Here is a 27,392-nt window from a genome sequence, read left to right as displayed (position 1 = left end):
ACGACGAGCTCCGCGTAAACAATACCATCGAGTAATTAGACGTACACGATGAGACAATTCTTCTTCGACGAATGGAGAGTCGCGCGTCATGGTAGACGAGCCGTATTGTTTTACACGGGTTTAGGGACGACAATTCGAAACCGAGAACGAAGACGCGCCCCTTTGTCTTACGTTGCGCCTTTGTGCATTTTGTGCAAATTTTCAGTTGAAACACTTTTGTCGACCCCGCGCCCACCCCATTTTCGTTCAGCTCCGTCGGTTTCATGCAATAGCGAAATACTTGCATTATTATTTACATCCATTTAAATTCTAAACGTGAGAAACGACCCGAATAAAAGTTGCCGTATTACCATATTACGGTCAAAAATGATATTTTCAATATCTTCGAACGCTTCTTACGTCATTCTTTATATGAACCTATCAGAATCCAGAATAAACTTCATGAAATAAAAAAGTAGAGAAAATTTATGAAATTGTAAACCAATCACTCTGATATTAAAATAAAGAAATTTATAAAAAATAGAATTGATTAGTTTGGTTTTTAAGAGACTCGTTTATTGTATCGTACATAAATAACGAGAATTTCACGAGAATGCATTGAGAGTAATAGATCGCGCAACGAAGGGACAATACGTTCGACCAATCGCAAATTATTGGGGATCTCTGAAGTATTAGAGTAACCTCGCAGTGGTTACAGTCCGTGATTAGTCAGACGCGCGGAGCTAAGCCCAAGTCGTGTACACCTGAGTTCGGGTAATTTATAGCCAGGCCATTGTAACATTTCGGTGATACTTTCCAACGAGCTATACGTGATTATTACCACATTCGTAATTGAAAGTGGGAGCGGTCGAAAAATACGTCCATGCCGCACAATTTAAAAAATTATTACATACTCTGATCGTATGTTGCGTACACTCGTTAGCACGTGGAACGGATTTAACGCAGCGTTTTAATACCATAGCAATTGGAATATATATTTTTAATAACTTTGCATATTTATACTTATATCCTTATACTTCGAATACTTATTTATTTAAATTATGTTTGCGACTGGTTTTAGAAACAAATGGAAGCCACTGGAAATTGCATAAGATTATTATATATACTATGAATATTTTATGATATAACTACTCCAAATTTAATCTAAAATTCTCCGGTTTCCACAAAGTTTCCTTTCTAATGAGTTCATTTAAACGCATAAAATTCAAATCTTCCTAATGGTGGAACTTTTAGATGCACATAGCTGGAAATTAAACCATGCCGCAGTCACGTGATAAATGTGTCCATAATCCGAATGCATCTCCGTTGCAATTCGAGGTAAAAGAACATCTTGTCACGGTGAATTCAGGTTCCGTTTGATTATCTTTTCAGCGAGTTACGCGGCGTCTCGTAAGACCAGTTGATAGTTGACGCTAACAAACGCAAAATGGTGCTGCGCGCGCGAAAATCTTGTTACACAGAAATTTAATTATTCCCGGACAAGTGCCGAGCTACAAGAATCGCGATAGAAAAAAAATTACTGGCGCGTATCGCGCCGCCTTAATGCGATCTATGTAGGTAAAGCAACGTCATATACAGGGCGTAAACGCGTGCGAATACGAGCAAATGGTTTTTACTATGCGGGGGCATTATATGGCGGTTGTAATTCTTGCGGTTTCTCCATCGGCGCGCGGCGCGGCGGAGCGGCACGGCGACGCACTTGCACAAGAAACTAATCTGCATTCGAAATTTCATTCTTGTCGAATGTGGAATGAAATTTCCAGCGCGCGCTGACGTTGTCGCGCAACGCATATATATCGGGCGTACATTAATTTAAGGAAGCCGTCTCCGCCGCTACTGAAGGTCGTCGCGTCGGTGCGTTTAGGTTTCAGTATCTTTGTTTCACGTGAAATGTCCATTTACGCGTCCATTTACTCGTAAAATACGATTGGCTCTAAAGGAGCCGAGATAAGATACGAGATCACTCTGAATCAGATTCGAGCGGTTTAACTTCTCGTCGTTGACCCTGTTTCAGGATGTTCCCTTCCCTTATGGAGGGTTGGAGCAACGCGTTTTTCCTTTTTCACTCTCAACTTTTTGCGGCCGGTGCGGTTGCTGATGGTAACTACCGGAAAATGTCAATTCGAGTGAGGCGTTTAGTGTTAGTAACCACCAAGTGACCACTGAAACGTATACTAGGGCGCGTTTGTACATGTTGGAGCTTACTCGCCGTGGCCTTTTGGCGCTTTCGGTGTTCCATAATTTCACGCGTATCCAATTAAATTGAGAAACGGAAGAAAAAACAGCATATAGCACCCAATATGTGACGTATTAAATTATCGTGAAAATAAAGGCGGTTGAAAATTTTAATTTAAATTGAAAGCATAAAACGGACCAATTTACATAAAATTCATTTTCTTCTTGAAACAAGTTAAAATGTTCCGCTTTTATTTCGATGATTATTTAGATTGATTTAATTATAGATCGTGGAAAATATATGAATATTTGCAAAATTATAGCAGAAGATATAATGGGAAAGAGTTCGAATATGTATACATATGTAATTTGAAGGATAAACACAAGATGTTCTAATTTGCCATGCGGCAAAGGATTAATCCGAGAGTTTTGTAAGCTCTGGCCGCACTTCGTTAGGCGATTAAGTAATCCAAATGATGGCTAATTTGATCGTCATTTCGCCAGCGTGTCGCGCTGACGAGAAAGCTCTGTGATCGCAATTTGTCCGTAAGTGCTTTCATCGCCGTCGTAAAGAAATCGTTCCCGTTGCCGCTCGCCTGACGGAAAGTTTCTTTTTCTAATGAAAAAAGAAGCTCGCCGACCGACTGCATCCGTTTTAACGAAGTCCGCCCGGGAGGAACTCTCATTTTCTGCGCATCTTCTTCCCCCTACTCCCCGATTCAATACGCAACGCGGAGAATTGCAATGGAGCAAGAGTATTTTTTTAATTTGATTTTTTTTTCGCGGGAAAAAGGGAAGGAAGGGAGCACGGCCATGCGAACCCTTATTCAACTTGACAGGCCGCGAATAAACAGCGATCAAACTCAGCTTCGTCAAAAGTAATTAATTAACTTGTTTGTGCGCTGGGAATCAATCTGGAAGAGCTTACTACTTTTGTTTTATTTAGAATCGCTATTAATCTCCTTTTGTGCGGGATTGTTTCAATTTGAAAGTTGCCTTCTTGATAAAGAAGTTTTTTCCTTAGAAAGAACATAAAAACTTGATATTTATATGTATATATCACATTAACATAATTTGTACCATAATAGAATTCAGCTGAGAATAATTGAAGAAAATAAAATAATTTTAAAAAATTTATCCGTTTATCATCTCGAAGTTTGTTTCGCATTTATTTCAAATTAGCTGAAGCATTTGTTATTAAGAGGGTATCGTATCTACTAGCATTGATAAATTATAATTTATATACATTTTTTGTCAATATTTCGAAAAATCTTTTTATTATATCTATACGTGGTATATTAGGTTCTATTCAATGGACATGATCCCCCTATCTTGGTAGGGGTATTAAATGTTATCTTTCGCATCCCATCGGGTCACGAAGTCGTCACCGCGTGCCTCTTCTTCTGAGTCGAGGCGGTGCGAGAAAGATGAATGAAGATTCGGGTAACGAATACAACGTGATAGGGACCCCTCCCTCTTTCCGTTCCTATTATCAGTTACTGCTTTCAAGAAGTGGGGCGAGCGGGCTCGTTTCGACCCCGCCGCCGCGATAAAAAGAGCAACGACTATCGCCCGCGATATTGCGAAAGGGCTAGTATCGTAGCAACAGACGCTCTTGGCGCTGATAAAAGATGGGAGGAGTATAATCCCCTCGTGTCTTCAGGTTCGCCGACCGACGATGAGTCTCAATGTTTTCTGCCTATCCTCTGCCCCTGCCTCTCCTCGCGCCCACGGTATATCCGCTGGAAAACCAGTTTCAAGTACTTGGCGGTACGCACGAAATGCGGAGATTCCGCGCGATCCCAAAGACCTCGTTTTTATCTTTCCCCGCGTTCCCCTTCAACGGCAACGACCGGCAGCGCGGCTGCGATAACTCGTCGCGGATAATCGCGCTCGCTCGTAACTGAAGATTAGCTCTTCGAGCCAAAAGTCCGGACAGATATAACTATAGATATAAATGGACCGAGCAACCTACCATGCCAACAATCGCTTTGGTGAGAAAACTAAGATGAACAAAGGGAGGATTCAGCGGCTCTCTTATTTGTGCCTGCACAGTGACATTCGATGCATGATGAGATCCCTAACCCGAGAAAAAAAATGGATATAATATATGCAATGGTCAGTTGTAAAAATACATTATTAGATGTGAAAAGATCTACATAACATGTAATTTTATATGATTATATATATTTGATTATGTATAATCATATATATAATTACATGTTATTTAAATCTTTTCATATCTAATAATGTATTTTTACATCTGACCACATTATACCCATTTCTTTTCTCGGATAGTGATTACTTGACCTTACCTTTTTGTCAGAAATAAGAGATAATACAACTATCAATTCTTTCTTCTATATACGTTTTTCAGTTCTTGCATTTTAAATTCTATTTATATCTCAATTTATAATTAATTTCATTTGAATGCATTATACGCAATTAAGAGAGGCAGTTACTTCCTATAAATCGTTCAAAAAATCGTCTCTTTATTATTCGCCATTTGATTTTTTCCGGATGAAAATTGGAAAATCATTCATGATTTTCGACTTGCTACGCGCAAATTTTTTAAAAGAAGGAATTTAGAGAACGTATATATTTCTGTAATAGAGTCTCGATATACACGAATACACACGGATAAATGTAAGAAGACGGATAAATATTCTCTCGGTCGGAACAGTAGAATTTCTGTATGTGTTCTTGGATCAGCTGCACCGCGCTGTGATTTTAGCGTGATAAAGCGCGGTCATCCCTCTTAATGGCATCGTCGGGGTTAGTGCGTCGCGAAAGTGCAAAAAGTCATAAAGCGCGGAAGCGGAAGAAGAAAACGTCAGGAAAATACGACTCGCGAGGTTCCGTCTAAATCCATACGATATCGCTTATCCTGATATTGGCAATCTTCGATATCCTGATAGCAACAGATATTACTTTGTACGACGTCTGTACGTGACCTCTTATGTTTGCCGGAACTTCCATTCTCGAATTCGCATTTATTGAAACTACGGACGATACGGAAATATGTAAAATTTCGCGTACGGAAAGCAACCGGTATATATTTTGCAACGCGATCTGCGCATCGAGAATGTATAATTATGTGCGCGGTTGAATAATATGTGCAAAGTCGCTCTTCGATATGAAGGAAATTTAATTTAATTTTAAATGTTTATGTGTATAGTTCATTGCGCGCGTGTTTTATCGGAATTCATTACTTTGCATTTAGACCCCGGATTACAATCGCGCACTTGCACCCGGGGTAAGAAAAAGGATCTTATCGATTGTACTATGCAAATGCGAATGTGCTCGACAGCGCCCTGCCATAAGGTCCTTCTCTCATTAACATGACGAATTCATGTAAGGCTCCAAAGGATTCATAACCATCATATAATAACCATTCTCGAATTATCTCTAATTGAATTATCTCTAATTCAAAAAAACGATGAAGAGATATTAATAAGCAATTATAAATATTTATACTTTTAATTACCTACAGCTCGGAAATTATTCGCACTTCGGCATTTTGGTCACGAAAAAGACGACTTCAGAAAAGTAATTATCAAAGTGATTATCAAGTAGTTCAAGCATTGCAATTTAAGCACGGATTTTGGCAAACACTCTTAGTGTAATAATAAATAAATATGTATAAGAAGCTATAGTATACATATAATATACATATTTAATTTATCTAATATAAAACCTTCCAAATTTCTAATGTAATTTCTGCTTACCCTCTTGTAATATATCCGCCGGCCGAATTTTGCCGTAAAAACACACGTGGCTGGAAAACGCGGCTTTAATGTCCGCGAAATAATAACTCCCGCCGCTAAAAATAAATCGTACAAAGGGCCGTACCGCGTCCTATTCACGGAACCGTCGCCTTGTCTTTGACGTTTCTGACTAATGATTCCGGGCCCCCCTTCTCAGCCCCTTTCTCTCCTTCCTCGAGAACGCGGAATATTATTATATTCCGAGGTATAATGATTGATTGATTAATGCGGCACAAAATTACAGAAACCGGTTAGACTTCCCCGTTTAAGCGCCCGCATGAGAAAAACTTGTAATGGGGTTCTCGTTTTGGATAGATTGAATGGGAGCCTAACGCGGCACATAAACTGGCTAAGAAACGGGGCGCGCCGCGTCTCACGATTACAGATTTCCTGATAAATTCCGTGGCGACTTTTTTCTCGAGGCGAAATTTTGGGGTCGGAAGTGCGAGGGAGGGAAAACGGAACTCAAGACGGATATATCGCAAAAACAAACGGAAGAGGGGAAGGGGGGTAGCTCGTAGCCCCATAATGGAGCAAGGCTTCGCTTCTCGAAGAAGTCGTGTTCGATCTCGGAAAGTTTTCAAGACTTTCCGCCTTCTTCTTTCACACACGCGCCTGTGTTCGCTCGTGGTAGACTCGCCACCTTCTTTGGCGCCGCGCTTTCGCCACCGTGCCCTTATAATTCAAGAAATATATCGTTGCCATCGGTACTTGCATCCTATTGCGCTCTCACCTTTCCTTTTTTGCTTTTTTCGTTTTTTGAACAATACATATGTGCCAAAACTTTCGAGCGATATTGCTCAGATTTGAAAATAAATGGTACGAAATATAGGGATGTACCATAAATACATTGAAATATAAGTGGAAGAAAATTGTTTTTCATAAAAAACTAATTGAGATTATGGACTAAAATCTCTTTATAAATTCATGTTTTGAGAAAAATAATCCTAAGCGTTACTTAAATCCTCCTGTGCTAATACAATGTTTTTTAAATGAAGTATTTATATTTAAAAAATATTATATATCAGTATAATAAATGCTAAACTCAACTGCATTGTAAATATTGGCAGGTAAAACACGAAGTAACTAAAAATTCGACTTGCGTTGGCTCGGCAGTGTCGTTGAAATATTTCGCTGAGCAGAAAATTAGCACGAATTAAGCTTCATGTTTAAAACGGACCGTGTTCAACCTCGAGGATCATTGATTCTCGTTGAGATGCGAACGACAGGGAGTTTGACAAGCCGTAAGTCGTTACCGCCGATTGGCCGCCTTCAAATCGTCCTATTTTTAAATTTAAACTTGCGTTATATTTCAATGACCGACGATTCTGATCTGGTTTCTCTTTCGTAACTCTTAAACGTCATGAAAAAGCTAAGAAATTAAAATTGTTTCGCTGAGCACGAATGGCCCAGGTAATAATTTTTTATCTTTTTCGACGCGTCAACGTTGGAGAGGAAACGCCGGCGCGGTCGCTGAAACCTAATTAAATCTCGATGTTGTTTAACGAAAACCCTACACCATGTATTAAAACTCATGCGCGACGACGCGCGGCGGACAATAAAAACTCGCTAAGTGGACCACAATTACAGACGAGACAATCACAAGCGAAAGCGTTTCACTAAAGCGCCATGTTATTAAATTTCAGCTTTTATATTATAAATTTTTTTGCGCAGATTTACGACTTGTATTATGCGCGATCCTTTTGTAAAAAATTTAGAGACGACCATTTTCATTACTTTGGAGAAGAATGCATTTATTAATAGGTTATTTACATAGAATAAATTAATATATTGTACATTTTTATAAAAAAATAGTAACTTAAATTATTTCTTTACACACACAAAAAGAAGCAGTTTTTTTGGTACAGCCATCGATGTGTTCGTTTATTTTTTATATACAAAAGTCATGGTAACGCAACAAGCAAAATTAATTATCATATAATTAAACTGATCGTTATAATATCGTGTGATTAAACTGAACACTCTCTCAACAAAAGTTACTTAAAGACATTTGTTTCAAAACGCAAAATACATATACAAGTGGAAGTTCCAGTCAAATTTCCGCCGTGCTCTCCAATGCAATCATTCCTATTTTGCAGATAATTTGCACGCAACAGATGAGAAAAAGTACGCCACTAAAAATATTCACATTGCAATGTTTTAATTGCTTCTCCCGGCTTTGCGTTTCCTGCGGAAGAACGATAACAGAGAAATGGCGGCAACAGGAGGTTGTCGCCTATGGCTGAAATAAAAGCTTCACGCTCGCGCGAAAGCTCGAGAACGAGCAGCGTTCGTCGTTTCGGAAAAATAAAGTTGTAATACTTTGAACCCTTACGCGGCGTTATGGCGAATTCAGAGATATCGGGCAAAAAGAACGGTAACATCCACGTATATATGTAAGATGAAAATTTCTATATGTGTCTATACTCACACTCTCTCAGGACGTTAAACTGCACCTTCCTTCGAAAATACGTGATTTTTTTTTTTAATTCTATATTGTAATAAAATAACTGATGGTTTCAGTTTTAATTAACTTTTGAATTTAAAATGGCTTTCAATTTAATACTTCCTCTGCCACTATATTTGAACTAAAAATGTGAAGATAATCACATCTCGTTAAAATTTGTAATATTCTAGAACTGAATTTATATAGTTTTTAAAAATAATTAATTATAATTTTAAGTAGCAAATGCAGTTATTTGTATTTGAAATGATATTTGTTCATATTAAAACGCGTGTTCCCCCAAAGAGAAATCTAAATCAGTTATAAGTTTCAAAAAATGGAAGCAATGTTATGCTGTATTTCTTTAAGTCTTTAAAAAATATAAATTATTGACTAATTGCATTGAAAGTTGACCAATATTACAATGAATATTGGCTTTTTTAAAATAGGTATAAAAAGAATTACTTCAATTAGTTTTTCTTAAACAAAATAAGAAATTGGAAATTTTGTATAAATTAAACGAAAAATATTTGTAAAGATATAATGATCCATCTTAGAGATTAATTTTGTAGAAAATATATTTTTATTTATTTTTTAAGATAAGATTCTAAGTAAAGAAGCAATGAATATTGAGAGTTTAATTTTATAAGTAGAAGCTGTAAATATGGCCTAATTTCGTCACAAGTACGCATTTAATTGAAGCTCTTTTAACATCAAAAATTAATAAAAAGTGACTCGGGTTTCTTTCTGAAAAAGACGATGCGGGACAATGACCGGATGGTGGTCGCGGAACTGGGGCGAGCAGACGAGCCTGAAGACTCTCTTAAATTTTCGAAATCCCGTACACGCGGTGTACACACGACACGCGGCACTCTGCTGACTTTTCGAAATTGTAGGCGGGCGCTGCCGCTCCCGCCGGCGTAAAATAAATCAGAGTACAGGGTGAGAGATCTAGCCGACGATATATTCCGGCACGTCGGGTATATTCCCTTCCTTAAGTTCTCGTTGCCCCCGTACCGACGCCGACGCCGAAGCCGACGCGCCTCTATAGATTTGGTCCACGTCGAAGTCAGAGCGTAAAGAAGGAAGAAGAAGGAAATAGAAAGAAAATGAGAGAGAAAGAGAAGGAGACTACCGCGTCTCTCTCCATAAATCTTCGAGGAATTCCTTACCTATGGCAACGATACGCACGATTCGACGTTCCCGTTTCGTTCGCGGAGCAAACGCAAAGGTTAAGCGTCTTCTAATTATGTCGACCATAAGCCTGATAATTAAAAGAATTTCGGAAAAAAGCCATTTCAAGAGTTTTCGCGGAAATTCTGTTTAAGCTAAAATAAATTTTATATTGTTAAAATAAAATGGCATATACGTGTGTAACGTTGTATGGAAAATAGTGGCATAAATCATGTTTATTTGAGTTTTCGTATTTTGGCATTTTTAATCCTCTGATATTCTATCTAAATATTCTAAATTAATATTTTTATTCAAATTGTTACATAAATTATAACACTTTGCCCTTTTACATAGCTTTTTAATTGGAATTGGAATAAATTTGTTACATAATTATTCTTTTGAATAAAATTTGTCATATTCTACGTTTATTACATTTTATTGTGTTTATGCATATAACAATTTTGTATTACATATTTGAACATAAATGGAGCAATTGATAAATTACCTTGAAATTTTTCTGTACATAATTTTTCCGCGCAAACTGAGCCGTTAAATTTCACTTATCATCTTTGAGCGACAGGTAGTAAGTGCGCGTTTTCAGAAACTTGTAAAAACAAGTCTCGTCGAAACTGCAATCGTGTCCGTGGGACTATCCCCGGAGAAAAATATATTACGACCATTTCTCACCATAAAATGGCGTGAATTGTGGCCCCAACAATCGTTTTGCGGTTATAGAGATTATGCAAATACAGTCTCGCCGACTATAAACTATGTGGAATTTAACAATTTTTCACCATGCGACGCACTCAATCTTGCCTGCGCCTCCATGGCTATGCATCGTATAACAATGACGACATAAAAGGATAACAGGACCCTTTACTTTCCATTCTTGGTATATCGTCGATAAGAAATCTTAAATCTTGAATAAGGAAAATGTAGAAAGTTTTTAAATAAACGAAAAATATATATAGAATTATCCGTTGCGCGGTTAATTTTTCAAGCTAATAGCTTTCCGATACTTTCTGTTGCATAATACTCATTGCAAATTTATTTGCTATTGATTACAGAAAAACTGAGACCTTTAATATAATCGTTTTTCCGAACTAAAATAAAGTTCTAAATTAAAATTTGCGATCTTCAATATTTAATTAAAATCGGGAAAGAGTCTTGGATATAGGGTCATAATTAAAAATATATAAATTTGCACTTTTCCAAAGTGGCGTTATCATAAGTGATATCTTATGCACGCGGCGTGCTTCAGTTATAAATACATATACTGCAAATTAAAATGTTATTTTAGCTGAAGCTCTCGTTACACATTTCTTGCCGTTTTACATCACGTCATTTAACACAATTGAACGTATTGTCTTTTAATTTAATTCAATTAAACGTGTTAAACGACACAATTTAACACATAAAGAAACATGTGTTACTTTTAGGTGTTTATGCGTATAAAAATAACACACTTCTGCAGTGTATGCACAATAAAAACGCCATCGAGGAAAACTTAAGCCATATTTATTCTTCCAAATGATGATAAAAATATGTTAGTCATGGTTGCTATATAATACTTAACACTACTTCTCGCTAACATGTGATTGGATCTTTTATGTCTGTTTTTTCAATATCTTGCCGTTAATTTTTATGTGCAAATTATACTTGCGCGCATTGTTACAGTTCATATAAACTGTACGTAAGCATTACACAGTATTGCAGGTGGTGAAAAATTTCTCAAAGATTTATGGTGAACGCTTTATAAAGGCTGGAAGTTATATTTTACCGACTTCGACGTAAACTGAAAATGCACGCCTTGTGCTACGTGGAGATTCTCTGAAATTACTTGCAGAGATAAATAGGGATCGTAACGTCCGACGGTAATATCTCCTTCTACCGCTACTTTTATAATACTCATCATCGTTCATCATTACGCCACGTAAAGATGAGAATCGAAAGGTTTCCGCGAAACTCGATTATCGGCCGTAAACTTTACGATTGCGTTTTATTTCATTTTGTATTTTCAAAGTACGTGTACATTTTAGTAGAAACTACTAATTATACTAATTACTATCTATTATTGTTATATATTTCTGAACTCAATAACGCATTCTATATATTGCGCGAGGCTTTGAACATAAATTTTTACGGCTTTACTTGTCGACTTACGATTCTTCTATTTGCTTTCCGCACGTATTGGCAAACAAAAATCGCTTATCAAAAATCGTGCAACGAGAGATTAAGATTCTACTTTTGTCGTCAGCTTGCACGTTAACGAAAAAAAAAGTATTCTTACATCTCGGTATGCAAGATTTCCTCAAGACATTTATAGCGATCTATTACACACAGAAGCGAAATGATTTCGCTGCAGCGTCGCCTTCTCCAGCGAAAGTTTATAAGTTGCGATAAAAGCGAGGGAAAGTTTAGGAAAAAGCTTGATATTTCTTAACGTCCGATAAGAGCCTTAAGGCCTCGCAACTTTTTCTCGCAAAGTTCACGAGCGGTTTAGAAGCGATACTGTTTATTATATTATTATATTTTATATTTCGCTCTTGGAGTATTACGGTCATTAAGCTAGTAACAACGGCTTAGATATACGCAATTTGGAGAAGAACTATAAAGTCAAAAGTATATCCATAACAGGCGCAAAAGTTTCTATTCTTTTTTAATTACTACACCATATTTTTTAAATAAATATGTTAGATACACTTTTAGATAAAAATCGTTTCTGCAATGTTTATTTTAAACGGCAGCGACTTGTATATTTCATTGTAGTTTACGATCGAGCAACGTTGAAATAACATTAAACAAAATTGACTTTTATGCCCGACTTTTCGACGACTTTATAATCGCCGCGGACCTGCGGAAAAACCCTCGTCGGTGCACCCCAAGAGTTATAGTGGCCCAAATAACACTCGACGATATAAGAGTATCCGACCGATAGCTCCTCGAGTAGAGTTTCGTGTTTATGGCGCTATGATTTTTACCGTTTGTCCTATCTGTTTAGTTATAAGGGTCAGATTCTTATTTATCTAACAAAATAATGAACGAGAATTAAGCGTGATTTTCATTATACACAATTCTGCGCATTAGAATATAATAACGGACGATCGGATAACTAGATTAAAGTTAAAATTAAGTATAAGCTAAGAATAGATGGAGTACCTGTCGATATAATTACAAGAGGTTGCACACTATTACTAGATTTTTACCTAATAGAATTATACGGTTGATTAAACATAAATGCTGAATGCTTTATGGGATTATAATATCCTGGAAATACGAAGGAACTAGAGCTGAAACGGTTGCAATTTTATTTTTATTTTTTACTTGTAAAAAATGCATGTAAAAAGCGATTACTTATTGAGAGATTATAATTATTATTTGGATACACACGTATCGTATATAAAATGATAACATTATTCCTTGGAAAATAAGCGTCTCTCTCTCTCTTTCTTTAATAAAGCAGATGTTTTAAAAATGGCGTCGGGAGAGACATATATCACTTACGCAAACGTTAAAATGTAAGCATATCTTTGGAAATTAAAGACCGAGTGGGATGGAGAACATTGAACATTCAATTCGCGAATCCACAGTATTTTATTCCCGCCATATGTTTCAGGAGCACCTGAGCGAGAGGCTGTTTAATTCTGCTCGTGTCTTTCATCAATCTGACTTTAAAAGGATCAGGCTAATTCAACGCTCCGTTATTTAATTCCGGATTAGGCAGACAATCGCGCAAAAAAAAACCAGATCTTGGGTTAGTTCTATTGCTGTCGCGGTGCGCTTTCTCGTGGATTCCGGTAACCGACAATTGATCGATTTGTCATTAGAAATGTATTTCAGCTCTAGTTCCTTCGTATTTCCAGGATATTATAATCCCATAAAGCATTCAGCATTTCAGCATTCGTATTTAATCAACCGTATAATTCTATTAGGTAAAAATCTAGTAATAGTGTGGAACCTCTTGTAATTATATTGACAGGTACTGCATCTGTTCTTAGCTTATACTTAATTTTAACTTTAATCTAGTTATTCGATCGTCCGATATCACGTATAAAAATAAAGGGGAAAATAAAATTGATTATGGACAATTTAATTACGAAGATAAAACTTTAAAGCAAAATTAGTCAACCGAGCCAACGAAAACAATACCATTATAATATTATTTGGACAATAATTTCGTCAATTAATAGACAATACTTAATAATTAATTAATATCATGAAATAAAATTGTCTATCAGACATTATATGTTTGTAACACTTTTATTCACATGAATATCAAATATCAAATAATACTGACATGACATTATTGGAACAGCATATATATTTAACAAGAATTATTTATGTTTTGTCGATCAAGAGATTCCTTGATTTCTCGTCAATAATATAATTTATTAAACTCAACTCAAAATTCATACTCCACTGTAAGATATAATAATTTCGATATAATTATAATATAATGCTAGATTATCATAAATGAAAATAATTTCGAAATAATTAAATTAGCATGTCAATTAACATACCAATCATTGCTGTCCATTTACACGAGGACGAATTTTCCTCAATTGATACAGTTTCTATTTTGAAAGATTGCGAGAAAACCAATGGGATATTTCGGATGCGTAATCGAGATTCTTTAAAAAGAAGAAGAACAGTTATTGATTATATATAGAAAGTATGGAATATCTAGCAAGTGTTGGATGACGTTTAATCTAATTATTAAGTCGCGAGTCTGTAAGTTAAAATGTTCTATCTGGAAATATTTATAGATTATAGATATTACACTTATTATAAATGAATAGTTTCAGAGAGGGAGTTATGTATTTATCATCGGTGAAATATTGATAAAGATAATTGAATTTCTTCGACATTGTAAAACCGCTACGTCGTTGATTTGTCTATTATCAGTCAATTATAATTCTCGATTAATCAAATGTGGGACCAGTTATTTAATATATGTATATTTTAATACATATAATTTTAAACTGAATTTAATTTATTCCCGACTGTAATTGTTATATATTGATACCATTAGTAGATTTTATATATAATATATAACACAATGACACAATTTTCGAACTATATTCTCGACATAGCATTTAGCAATAAAGAATACTTCAGTATTTCTTATTCAAGAAAAGATTATAAGTTTCTTTGTAAAGCAAACATTTTATTAACGATATCTTTACTTCTCTCCTTTCATCATTTCAAAATTTTAAGTCATTAAGTTCATTGAGTATGGTCAAAGATTACTAAGAATTATTACGGCCGAATATCGATTAAATTATCTAAACGGATCGCCGTTTCCCCGTGACTTGGAACATCAGTCACGACATCGGGTTGGAAATATACGGAAGGAGGATTAAAATCACGGAGATCGGACTTTGGAAAACGCGCATGAATCATCTCGCGGGACAGTCGGAGAGTCTGAGATAAGAATGGAAACGATGATCTCGCTAGTCGGGCTGTAATTTACGTTTTTACGGAAGTCGGAACGCGTGGAGGAGGGGGGAGGGGGGGGTTGGACGGCGGTATGAGCGGGTGAGAGCGAGGTTGAGTTAGCACAAGACAGCCTAAGCGGCGGGCGCAAGAAAATTAGCAACGTTTGCTCCTGTAAGAGTTATGAGGGCTTTGTAGCCAAACTACTCATGCGCATTAAGGGTCATTACAATGCCCATAAATTGTGGCCACTGTCCGCCACGATATTTATGTTATCAATTCTCCCGAAGCTAGGAGCGAAGATGGCAACGAGGCTCTTAGACGCAGCAGCGACCGTGTGCTCGTCACGCCGCGCACGTTGCACCTTTTAATTTTCATCTCACCCGGTACAAATGCACTCCGCGAACGTATATTTTTGCAAGTTATTGTCGTCAGTGGTGAAATTTTCTTAACCCACGTATTTATATTCTCTACGATACTTATATAATAATAATAATAAAATTGTATTAATTAAGTGACAATGACCATATATGATGTGCATTTCTTAAATAATTTTTGTGTGATAATATTCGGATGTATTTTTGTGATTAATCCAAATAATTATTCTCCACATATAAATAATATTTATTAATTCTTATTATTTCAAACTCACAATCAGTACACACTCTTTGTACATTGGAAAATTTCTTGCACAAAATTAAAAGGTGATACTAATTTTTAAGAATGGATATAATAAATGATAGTTTGGAGTTCATGCTGAATTCAACTTTTCCTCCTGAAATAAAAACTTTCTTTTGTATTATGATATTTTTATATAAATTGCGTTTTACGCGGTCGAGAAATCTGATACTTGCGTTTCTTGCATTTGCATTTCCGATATATAGCATACTAGAGGCTTACGGGACTACAGTAGCGAGGAACAAATATCTATATTACAAAAGCGACTGCGGAAAATCTTTGTTCTGAGATATGCGTTTCATTTACGTGCAACTTGCTGCAGTTGAAGCTGCAGATATCTATCCCCGCCGTCTCAAAGAAATATTTAACATATTCGGCGACGAACGAGAATATTTCGCTCTTTGAAACAATACTTATATTGTAATGCAACGCGAGATCTTCCACGGGAAGATCTCTCGGTCTGCCACTAACAATAGAGACGAAAACCTATCCGTAATTAAACTCAATCGCAATGAATTATACAAATTTCCTGAGGTTTGTTACTGTCGCTCTTATGACTATTGTTGGCAAAATTTACACATATATTCAAACTCGAGGTCTTATCTCCTTCAGTATAGCTGGTTATGATTATGTTCACACTATAAGCAGACAATAATAATGATAATAAAGGTTGCAAATAATAGACTTTGCAATTTTTCTCGATATGCAAAACGCTTATTTCTAGCATATTCCTAGCATACGTAGATAAGCAAAAATGAAATTTACTAACGTAATATCATGGTTATTATCGAGAAAAATGCAAGTTAAAAGATTTTATAACGAAAATGTATAATAAAAAAAAAAGGAATAAAGATTACTTTTTTCCAAATGTATAACAGAATGAGAAACATCGGTTGACTCTCATGCAGGACGCATTCCTATCTTTTAATGTAGTAGAAAAATGTTTCTACGGTCGGAAGTGCTTGAGCGAGGCAAGGCGCGTTCGTATCTCACGGAAACGAATGTGACGCGAGTATGATGGCAACAACGCAGGTGTAATGAATAAATCCTGAAGTTTTTCGGGCCGCGGAAGTTGCCGCGCAGTCCTATATATCCGCCACCCCGGCGTTGAAAAACGAAATAACATCTTTCGGCATGTTTGCAACAGTGACTGCACTGAGAAAAAAAGTCTTGTGATACTTAATAAACGCATTTGGTTGTGCGTTTTAGCACAATATTTGGTAAGTAGTAACAAATATGGTAATTGTTACCAACTGGTTGATAATAATTACAAAGTAATTAGCAAAACCTATTTTTTATACAGTTGACACAATTAAATGGCTTAATAAGTAATGCTAAATACTTTGGTAATTATTACCAAATAATTTAATATTTATTTGCATTAGCATTTGGTAACTATAACTAAAAGTAATATTTGGTAATACTTATTGCATAATGTGGTAAATACTACTAAACAATATGGTTTTATGTAATAAATTGTTTTTTTAGTATGTACCACATAAATTGATAATAATCACAGCCTTGGAAACAGATACCAAGTCTTGCTATGATTATTTGTTAATACGTATCAAATTATTTTATTATATTCACCTAAACATTGAGTTGAAACTATTTCACTAAAACTTAGTAACTGTGATCCAGGCTAGATGATTATTATCGAATCTTTTTTTCAGTGTACAAAAACTAAAAATTGTTGCGAATTTACGAAATATTATCGACGTATCAGATTTGTTTGCATTGTTATTCCAAAATAATATTTTTCGATATTTATTTATCAAAATAAAAAAAATAAGTTTCTATTTGTTTATTTGTTTGATTGTTACCGTGAAACCACGCCGTAAAAATGCTTACAGAATTTTTAAAAAATTTGAAGAATAAATGTACTAAATACAGCCTACGTGACGTATATTTTAGACAAGTTATTTTTTTACTCGGATCTTTCTTTTTTCTTTTACTGAGCCAACAAAAATAAACATATATAATGTTATCTACAGTATAATTTCGAGCATATTAGGTATTTTATAAGATTGTAAAATTCATAGCGCATTTGTATTCAATCAGTCTTTATCAAATATTATAATTAAGTATTAAATCTTCATATTGTATTAATACTTCACATTATTATTTCATATCCGAATTTCATATCCAAAGTATTGATGGTTCTGATTATTAAATCACTGTTCAATTTTAAGATATTATAGCATTGGGGATCTAAATTATTATTATTATTTTTTTTAAATTAGAATTATTTCCTTTTAGAATCAGAATTTACAATTTTCACGACTAAACAAACAGCGTTAATGTTTCGATTAATCATTATTATCGAATACTAGTTTTAACGACAATAAAATACAATTAGTCTTACTTACGATATAAAAACATTAAGATTTTGCGAACGGTGATGCTAAGCAACATCGCAGACTGAGCGAAGTAAGTACACCATCGAACGGCTTTATCGGCGCGTTATTACGTGAGAAGATGCATCTGTGTGCCACATGGAGACGATCTGTTCCAACGCTATCGACGTATCGGTAACGAGATACATTATTCAGCGGACGAATGTGCGCTTCCGGTGCTTTTGGTCATTCCTCCAGCTCGTCACGTATTATCCGAAGGAACGCTGGCAAAAATACGCGAATTTAATTCTTTTCTAAAAGCGAACTTACTATTGAATCTGTAACTTAGTTTTACTTAAGTGCGTGTACGTGATGACTGGGCATTTTCATCATAAATTTTATGAATATATATACATATATATATATTATAGATATTTATATGTAAATCATATATCGTTTACAATAGAAAAGGTTTTACCACCCTGCTTCTTGTCCGACTGCATCCTATTTTTGCCTATATGCATTATCGATGCTTGTTCCCGAGCGAGAAAACTGGAAACCGCAATGCAATCTAACTTGGTTGCAGGCGACAAGGTCGCGCAAAAACGAATAAATTAACTACTTATTTGCCAGATCGAAAACGAATGATTAAAAAACCGGTGAACACACGTGTGCAAGCAATCGATATTTCTTTTCGTCAAATCTTTATTACATTCTTGAACACTTTACATTTCCTCAATTTATTTGAATGTGATAGATGTAACATAATGCAATCAGTTAGTTTATTTTTATTATCCGGTCGATCATAAATGCATTCTTTTCAAACCAATGTTATATATAACAAATAAATTAAATATCTATTGACCACTTTCGATCGTGTATTGTACATACAGCAGTACAGATATTGCATTTTATTGCATTTGCAATTTGCAGCTGCGGGTGTGATTTCGATTATTTTGCATTTTCAGAGAGATATCGAAAAATGTAATTTACGTATTAAGAAAATGACCATTGATAATAAATTACATTCAACTTACGAATTAATATAAAAGTAATTTGACTATGAGCGTTCAACATAATGAGGAAAGTTTGGCCATTTTACTATTAAAGTGTCAACAAGTAATAATCTTAATAATTACGTCGTACAGCGTGCTTATTAAGTATTATTAATCAACTTCCGCCTTCCTCCAACAAAGTAATGCTCTCGTCAAGAACGAAGGACATAATTTTAAATCATGACAAATTAACAACCATCTCGGCCGGGTGAACCAATTAAGCGACACCGCGAGTTCTCTTAATTACGCGATTCCCACATTTCGCGCGTCTGCGATAAATATGAACACGTCGAACGTTAGCGTCGCGGACACAAACGTTCAACGGGATAAATGGTCTATACGAATATAAAAATTTATCGCTATGTTGTCGCGCATATCTCGCAGCGAGAATCGATACGAAAATGGGCCGCATGGGATACCTGTATGTATATAATTCGCGATTGTTATTTCGCTGTAAATATAGAATTTTGCAAAATTAGGCAAATTGTGAATTTTTTTTTATTTCTCGCTTCTAATTGCGGACGATCTTGCTGAAACAAAGATATAAGATTCAATAAATCTCAAAACGTTTATTGAAAAATTCCGTATCAAGTTGTCTTAGCGTATTTATAAGAATCTGTTTGCGTTATGATGAGATAAGTTTGGGATAATGTAAGATTGAACTGATTGCTACAAAGGGGGCAGCATTTTTACAAAATTGAGTTAGCATTAGAGGCTTCTTTGCTCTTCAATACTCATGAAAAAGATATCAGTCGTATTATTCGTTACAGAAATCTAATTTCTTTTCTTTTACAAAAAGCTTCTATAAAAAGAGTATGAAATATAAGTCACAAAAATTAGAAATGATTTGTATAAGCACTTTTCAAAAAATATCTATTTATACTTTTATATTTGCCAAAGGGGAAAAGAGTGTTGAAATAATGACATGAATAGTAAAATTAAGATGCAAGGGAAACAACTTTTTATGATTTCTAAAAAAAATGTCGTTTTCGTAGTGATTCAATGTGTGTGACTTATGTATGCAACGGTAAAGATTAAATATAGAATTTGCTGTTACCGCGACGCCCCGTCTTTCTTCGTGAAATCAGGATTTCCGTTTCGTAATTACTAATTCAATTTATGTATGCTTGTATAAAGAATGAAGATTAAGTATGTAATTCGTTGTCATCGCGATGTCTATTCTTTCCCGCATAATTAAAGTTTCCCGTTTCGGGACAGATTTTTCAATGATCTCGAAATCGGATGAGATCATGGATTTGGTTATTGGCCTAGTAACATTATTAACGGCTTAATGTGCATCCTCAGCGCTCTTCAGGCGTCTCCAAAAACCGGGTCGCATCCCGAAAAAGTGGATCGCGTTTGATATATATCTGGGATGCAGTAAAAAAAAGAAACAACTAGGATGACGGATTGCGTCTTGAATCTCTGAAAACGAACGTTGAAGCGGAGGAAAGACACGCGGTCCGTCGTCGTCGCCCGGAGAAACAATTTCCACGATAAGTGGCGGCGCGCGAGAAAGAATTTCCAAATGAAACGTATCTTGCACGAGACGATGTCCACGACGAGGCGAGGACGGCTCTCTCTCTCTCTCTCAAAGCTTTCTCGGGGAAAAATAAGGCTAATTTCAACGAGGCGCTTATGCATAGAAACGTAGCGGTACGATGAACCGGAAATGCTCGACGAGAGTAATCAATTCTCGTCCTGTGAGTTTCCTCGTCTTTTAACGTGCGCGCGTAGTTATTAGCAAAACTTCGTAATACAGACCTGAATACATGAGCGCTAATGATTACTTTAAGCAATCTTTCAGCCGCTCGCATCATTCATTGAAACGTATGTATGTTTTTATATAGTTTTTATGGCGAATCGCGCATTCTATTACCGCGACTCAGGTCGTCCGCGGAGGGGGTTGCCGCAACGTCGCGGAAGTGTGTGTTACTCTCTGACGGTTTCGTCGTGCGAAAGAAACAGGGTCTTTCCCAGAAACAATTTCTTGCAACTCCGCACGGGGTTTGTCGGCGGAAAATATGAAGAAAACAACCGCGTGTGCGCGGAGCATTTTCGTCCAGCGGTTTTAGATATGATTAAAAATGAAGTTGCGCGGGGCAAGAAAATAAATACTATCCATTACCGTAATCTTGGAAATGGTGGAGTGTTGTTCTCGCAGATTATGTAACCGGAAAGTGTCCTAGCGCGCTATTCGCGGCTGGCGCGGCGGCCACTTTCATTTGCGGAATCAATTAAGCCGTTGGACCGCGCGGTAATATCTTTTTCATTTTGGGAAGCGGAATGAGAATCGCGCAAATATTTATAGCACTTAGAATTAGCAGTTGCACAAATCTAAGCGCAGCAGAATCCGGGAGTTGATTGACCTGGTTAACTTGATCGTAGATTTTTCCGACAAAGTTCGTAGTCAGCTGATAACAATGTATACTGAAGAAACACCATTATGCGCGTTACATGAAGTAGCCGGGTGGAATAGGTGTAGAAGAACTTAGGTTCTGCCTATCCAAATATTTGCGCATTTCAGTTCCCGGCGATCATCCCGGACGTGATAAAGAATATCCGTTAAAACACATCGTGTGCCGGCGCGTCGCATTTTACGGCAATTACAACAACGATCTCGCAAATGTGATACAACCGCAAGGTACGTACTTTTCACGCCTCGCCGCTTCCGCGCCAGTTTTCTCGTAAATAAACTGCATATACGTGATAAATCGTTCCGTCAAATTCTCAACGTCGAGCGGAAGGTAACGGTGAAATTGACCGTAAATCGTGGCGTTTTCCATGCGCGCCCGATAATTTGCAGTTGATAAAATCGCGTGCTCCAAATATGTCCCACGCCAATAATCTACATCTATTTAATGCGCGATAAAGCATTAAGCTGCAAGCGTGCTAAGCCGTAAGAAAAAGGACGGAATTACGACGGGATAAATCGGAGATTATTCGTGCGGCGCGTAATTCGCGTTCGTTGGTTTTATCGTCGATTTGCCATTTTTCGCGCGTATGTGTGTGCGCGCGCGCGCGGTTGTGCGCGTGTGTGAGTTGTACGCGTGTGAAAAGCCATCTCGCCGCGATCGACGTTCATCGCTAATGTACGCACTTCCGGTGACGAGTTAATCTCTGGTGGATCGATCCACGAATATGCAGCCCATTAAATGTCAAGCGACACGAGCGCAAGCGACTCGAAAATTGATTTCTCGCCGTCAGAGAAAGTGCACTCGGTGCGCAAGAATACGCGAATTGTTTGAGAATCAATCAAATATTGGTTAGGTGACGTCGCAATAAATTATTTTTCGAAAATACAATCGCGAGCGACGATGGTGCAATATATATCTTTCCGATCCAGTTTCATCTCTCACAATTCTTCTCTTTATCTCATAAAGGGAGCGTAAATAATTTCGCTTTCTGCACTCGTCATTACTTTTTGGCTGTGATTACTACGACTTATCGGTTGTCGATCCTTCAATAACCGCGGAGCTATTCGAAATCGATTGTGGAACGCGCTCGGAACACTTGTGGAATATTCATTCGAGAATATCGCTTCGCTGCTCGCATGTCGGTACAAAGATCGTCGGTAATTGCCCCGGTTTGCTTTCCCGAGCGACATCGGCGATTAAATGTCGCTAATACGGGGAAGCCATCGCAACGAACTTAACCGTTCCCTCCACGACATACACTTCACCCTTTGTAGCCGTGGCAATTTATGCAAATCGAATACGATTGTCGGTTCGACAACACGAGAAACGAGAAGACGGATCGGCTGTAATTTGTTATTAACTAAATCAGCGATGCACTCGACAGAGGTCAGAATAAATTGTTTTTTTTTCTTCTCTTTCGCTACTACGAGCGCGCGCATGGTCGAGTGCGCTGTGGAATTGCCTTTTGCATTTAAAAAAAAAATATATATATATATAGGACGAATCACCGCGGTGCACGTACCGTCGATGTCTCAATTAAAAAGGGTAACAATAAACGTCTTGTTCAAGCAACAATCCAATTATTCTCGCATTTTAACATCCATTTTGGTGACTGAGAGGAAGCGCACGTGACTCTCTCCGCGGATCGATTTTGGAAAAAATTGCGACGCAATTCGAACGTTACAACCGTACGACGGCACTAATAGACGAGAATTCTACATTTTATAATCGATATTGCTTTCATCGTGGAAGATTGTACGGTATCTAAGGCTCGTAAGTTTGAAAGCGGCCGCTGAGAGCGAAATGAATAACAGGGAAAAATACGTACGTACAAAGTAGTCGCGTTTCGACCCCGCGGAGAAACTTTTCGATGACGCTCAGCTGCCCGAAAATCGAAGCTTTCATTAAAAAGTTACTGGGAACCTGCCCGGGTATACCGCGCTCGCTCGGACGAAATTAATTTGTTTCTTGCCGCAATGCGAGCGATATTATGGGAACTCTGGCGCGAACCGAAGTCATTCCGCAGTTGCGAGACGCCGATTAATAAAAAGCGCTTGCAGATCCCTCATATCGACGAATCGATAACCGCGTTTGATTTGCATTAATCATTATGCGAGGTAATATACGATTCTGGCCGTAAATTAAGTACATCGGGTTAGAACGGGTTACCAACTAGAGTAAACGTCTTTTTGCCGAATATACGAGAACGTAAGTCAAAAGTTATAATTCTGGAATAATTCTCCCTCTTCGCTTAAGAACAAACGTTGCTACAATTGACGTAATTTAAAATTATGGAAACTTATTACATTTATCTTTGAGCAAACCTCCAAGACTGAGGATGCAAACCTTTCATTTGTAAAAAAAAAGGTGGATTCTTCTTTGACAATAAGAACAAACAGCATTTCGAGTAATGTCAACTGTGTTCATAAATCAGAAATGGACATATCTTAAAAGACTTTCGCAGATATATTCTACATAGATTCTACTCGCATAAAACAAAGTTTTAAACAGGATTCGTCAGTGTTACTAATCTCAAATAAAATTTCTGAATTCGTTATAACCATCCTCTCGAAGAATTTTAACACGAATATGCAAATGCCTCAACATGTGTTCACTTCAAAAGTAACTTCTTCTTGTTGCAAGGGCAAACCTCCGGTGTAACTGACCGGAATTAAAATTCGCTAACCTGCAACGCGCTGATCCCCAAAGGGCACCGCGAAGCGAAATTCTTTACGCCCCTCGCATGAAAAGTGCCTTTCTCACGGGATAAGATCAAACATCACTGTAGGTCGATTTGAATGAAAATTCGCGGAGAGCCAAGACGTTAATCTTTTAAAACTTTCTGTACGTTTCATGGACCGTTTAAAAATGTGAAAATCTTCATGCACAAAAGTGAATGTAATGTTCTTGAAGGGAAGTAAATGTTATCACAATTACAACCGGATTAAAATTCACTAATCGCATAGCGCAAATAATTGAGGAACTGCTTACAATAATGTTAAACCTTTTTTACACATGCATCAAGATATTATAACAAGAGATTTAAAATTTCCGTATTTGCAACAGTAATTCTGGCACTGATCTATTCGACATCAGAAAATGTGAAATTTAGATTACTGACAATTAAAATTGTAAAGTTAAAGATAAAGAGCGGTACGTTAAATTTACCAGTTTATGCAATAATAAAAAAAATGTTTCTTGTAATAAGATGCTATATATTTTAAAAGAAAAAAATATAAAATGTATTTATAATCACAAAAAGCAGATTGATGAAGAAGTCTTACAAAATAACCAAATTCACAAAAAGTCTCAAAATATCCGTATTAAAAGAAATCATTCATATATATACTTATAATTTTCTTTATTTTTCACATAATAATTAAAAGATTCGTAAAGCTGTTGCGTTAATTAAAAAAAAAACCGTCCGTTCCGAAATTAACATTTTCTCACGATACCGAGTTTTTGTCGCGATCGATCTGAATGAAAAGATTCGCAAACCTGCAACGGTAATCCTGGAGTTTCACACATCTCGAGGGCGATTCGATGATGATGATGCTGTAGCGACGCGTCCGAGAAACATTAATGCTGCCGACATCGCCTGTCCCTTTATTCTCTCTTTCTCTCTCACCCTTCGTCGAGGACGCACGTGATTCAGCGGATCGAACACGAGTACCGAACACGACCGCACGGACTGAGGGACGCCGGTAAACTGATCGGGTATCCTGATGGTCCTCCTCTGCGGAGGAGACCTCCGGGTGCAGGACGAGGCGCGCAAGCTCGCCGCGAGCGCGAGCGCGAGCGGGAGATCGCGGGAAAGCAAGTTTGGAGAAAGCGAGAGGGAAGAAGTCAGAGGAGGCCGGGCCTGATTTAATCGCAAAGGCAGCAGGACACTCCGGCGCGGGGGTGCGTCGCTTCAAAGGATAAAAAGCTCTGGTAATTTGCACCGGGCCGCGAGCCCAGGATGAACGAAAAAAGCATTCCGCACGTTTCTACAAGACAGCCTAGAAACACACAAATGCCAATGCGCGATGTTGAGAGACAGTCGATGAAGCGTAACGTTAATGTCAATATAATATCTAATAATATTAGATTTTTTAATATACTCTGTAAATACTAAGCATACATGCACATACATACAATCTATGGATAATTTAAAAGTTAATTTACTGCAAAATTAAATTTTTAATCAAATTTTTAAATCAATGTAAAAAGTAAATCTATATTCAGATTTAATGATTACAAAATTAATTTTTGAGTGAAAAGTGTTAAAGCTTAATTACATCAACATCATATGACATTTAGCTTACTAACTGACAATCCGAGATTGATTTAAGAAGCAAATCGTTATAGGTCAGAAACATTTAACCATGCATTGATATTTCGTATCAATCAATTTGAATCGATATTAATATTTGGATCGAAATATTACAATCCTATATTTTGTATCGAAAAAGGGTATGAATAGCTCTATATTATTATGGTGTCGTTAGCATTTTAAACCGTAGTTTTTGGATCCGAACGCATTATCGACTTTGTATTTCGCCCTTGGCCGTTCGTGCCACGTCGCTATTATCGAGATCTTTTGAGGTTCCGAAAAAGTTTGTACGTCGTTTTGTTGATCGATGAGCGCGCGGCGGCTTTTATATTCGGAGGCAAAAGACGCGGCCGTTGATATTAACTTCACGAGGAACTTTTTAATTTTTGTTCGATTGATATCGCTGTGCTCTCGTACAGTTTGTTGAAAGGTGAATAAAAGATAAAATGAGTAATGATGCCACGGTGAATGCAACAGTGAAAATATTCTGACAACAAAGGCCTAAAATAAAAATCCTAACAAAATCTAAAAATACTAAGCAGCAAATTATAATCGTCGTGTATCTAAAAATGTAATAGATATTTAAAAAATTTGACAAGTTAGGGTATTTTTACAGGGATTTTTTACAGGTCTCATGTTATTCGAAAGAGCGTATTTTATAAAAGCGTGTGTACAATAATTTACTTCAAAATTTCACTAATAGGGATTCGTTGTTTATTAAAGATTAGGAAATGAGAAAGAACTTTTCTAGTTAAGGAGTCAGCAATGATGAGAAGTTTCGGAAGCTCTTCGGCCTGTGACAATTGAGGAATTACTTTAGTGTGCTATTATGCTGCTTAATGTCTTCGCGAGAAATGATTTAACTTTATCCTGTAGCATGAGTTTGTCTATGCAATAGCTTATTTATAGCTTGCAGATGTATATATTTATAATCCTTTTCTTGTAATAGTTAAAAACGATATTTCTATTTAGAACAATGTCTGGTCATTATTATTTTAATAATTCCATCATGAACAATTAAAAGACTATCAAGTTGATTTATGTCTGGCCAAAAATCGATTGACACATGACACTTGATATAACCAAAGTTGGTTATATCAACCAACTTGAATTTCAAATTGTCCGTTTTAAGATAAAATCTATTTGATAAATTTAGTAGACGAGATTTTATGGTAAATGTCAAAATTAATTGCGATCTCATCATTTCAAAAACCTTATGACATTTATTGTCAAGGACATGGCTCTGACTAACTTGGAAAAAGCTTTAGCCGTCGCTCGTTGTTTATTAAAAACAATTGTTATAAACAAAAATGTTTAAGAAATATAATAGTTTGTGTCAGTACTGAAGGAAGTAATTTGCTATGTGTGTATAGACAGTACACATTAGGCTACACACATATCAGTGAATTACTTTCCTTAGCATTGACACAAACTGTTATATTTCTCAGTTACATTTGTTAATAACTTTGTAATAAACAACGAGAGACGGCTAAAACTTTTTGCAAGTTAATCAGAGAGCCTGGTCCTTGACAAAATATATGTCAAGGTGATTGAAATCGGTTTTGATGTCGCCCTTAATCTTGAAATTTACTCACAC

The 27,392-nt window shown here is 36.6% G+C and overlaps 1 protein-coding gene across 3 annotated transcripts in view; it reads right to left on the bottom strand.

Annotated features, from left to right (window-relative positions):
- LOC112457375 (lachesin-like) overlaps positions 1-27,392 on the bottom strand; it is a 95,820-nt gene that overhangs the window by 45,225 nt on the left and 23,203 nt on the right. The window contains exon 1 of one of the 3 annotated variants that reach the window (XM_025020387.1): positions 24,979-25,170. The exons of the other annotated variants lie outside the window; for them this stretch is intronic. The gene's annotated coding sequence lies outside the window, so the exon portion shown is untranslated. Of the gene's footprint in view, positions 1-24,978; positions 25,171-27,392 lie in introns of those variants that run through there. 3 annotated transcript variants of the gene reach the window in all.

Source organism: Temnothorax curvispinosus, unplaced genomic scaffold (genome assembly GCF_003070985.1).
Source record: "Temnothorax curvispinosus isolate PA1 unplaced genomic scaffold, ASM307098v1 QBEX01007734.1, whole genome shotgun sequence".
NCBI lineage: Eukaryota > Metazoa > Arthropoda > Insecta > Hymenoptera > Formicidae > Temnothorax > Temnothorax curvispinosus.
This window is presented reverse-complemented; position numbering and strand designations above follow the sequence as displayed.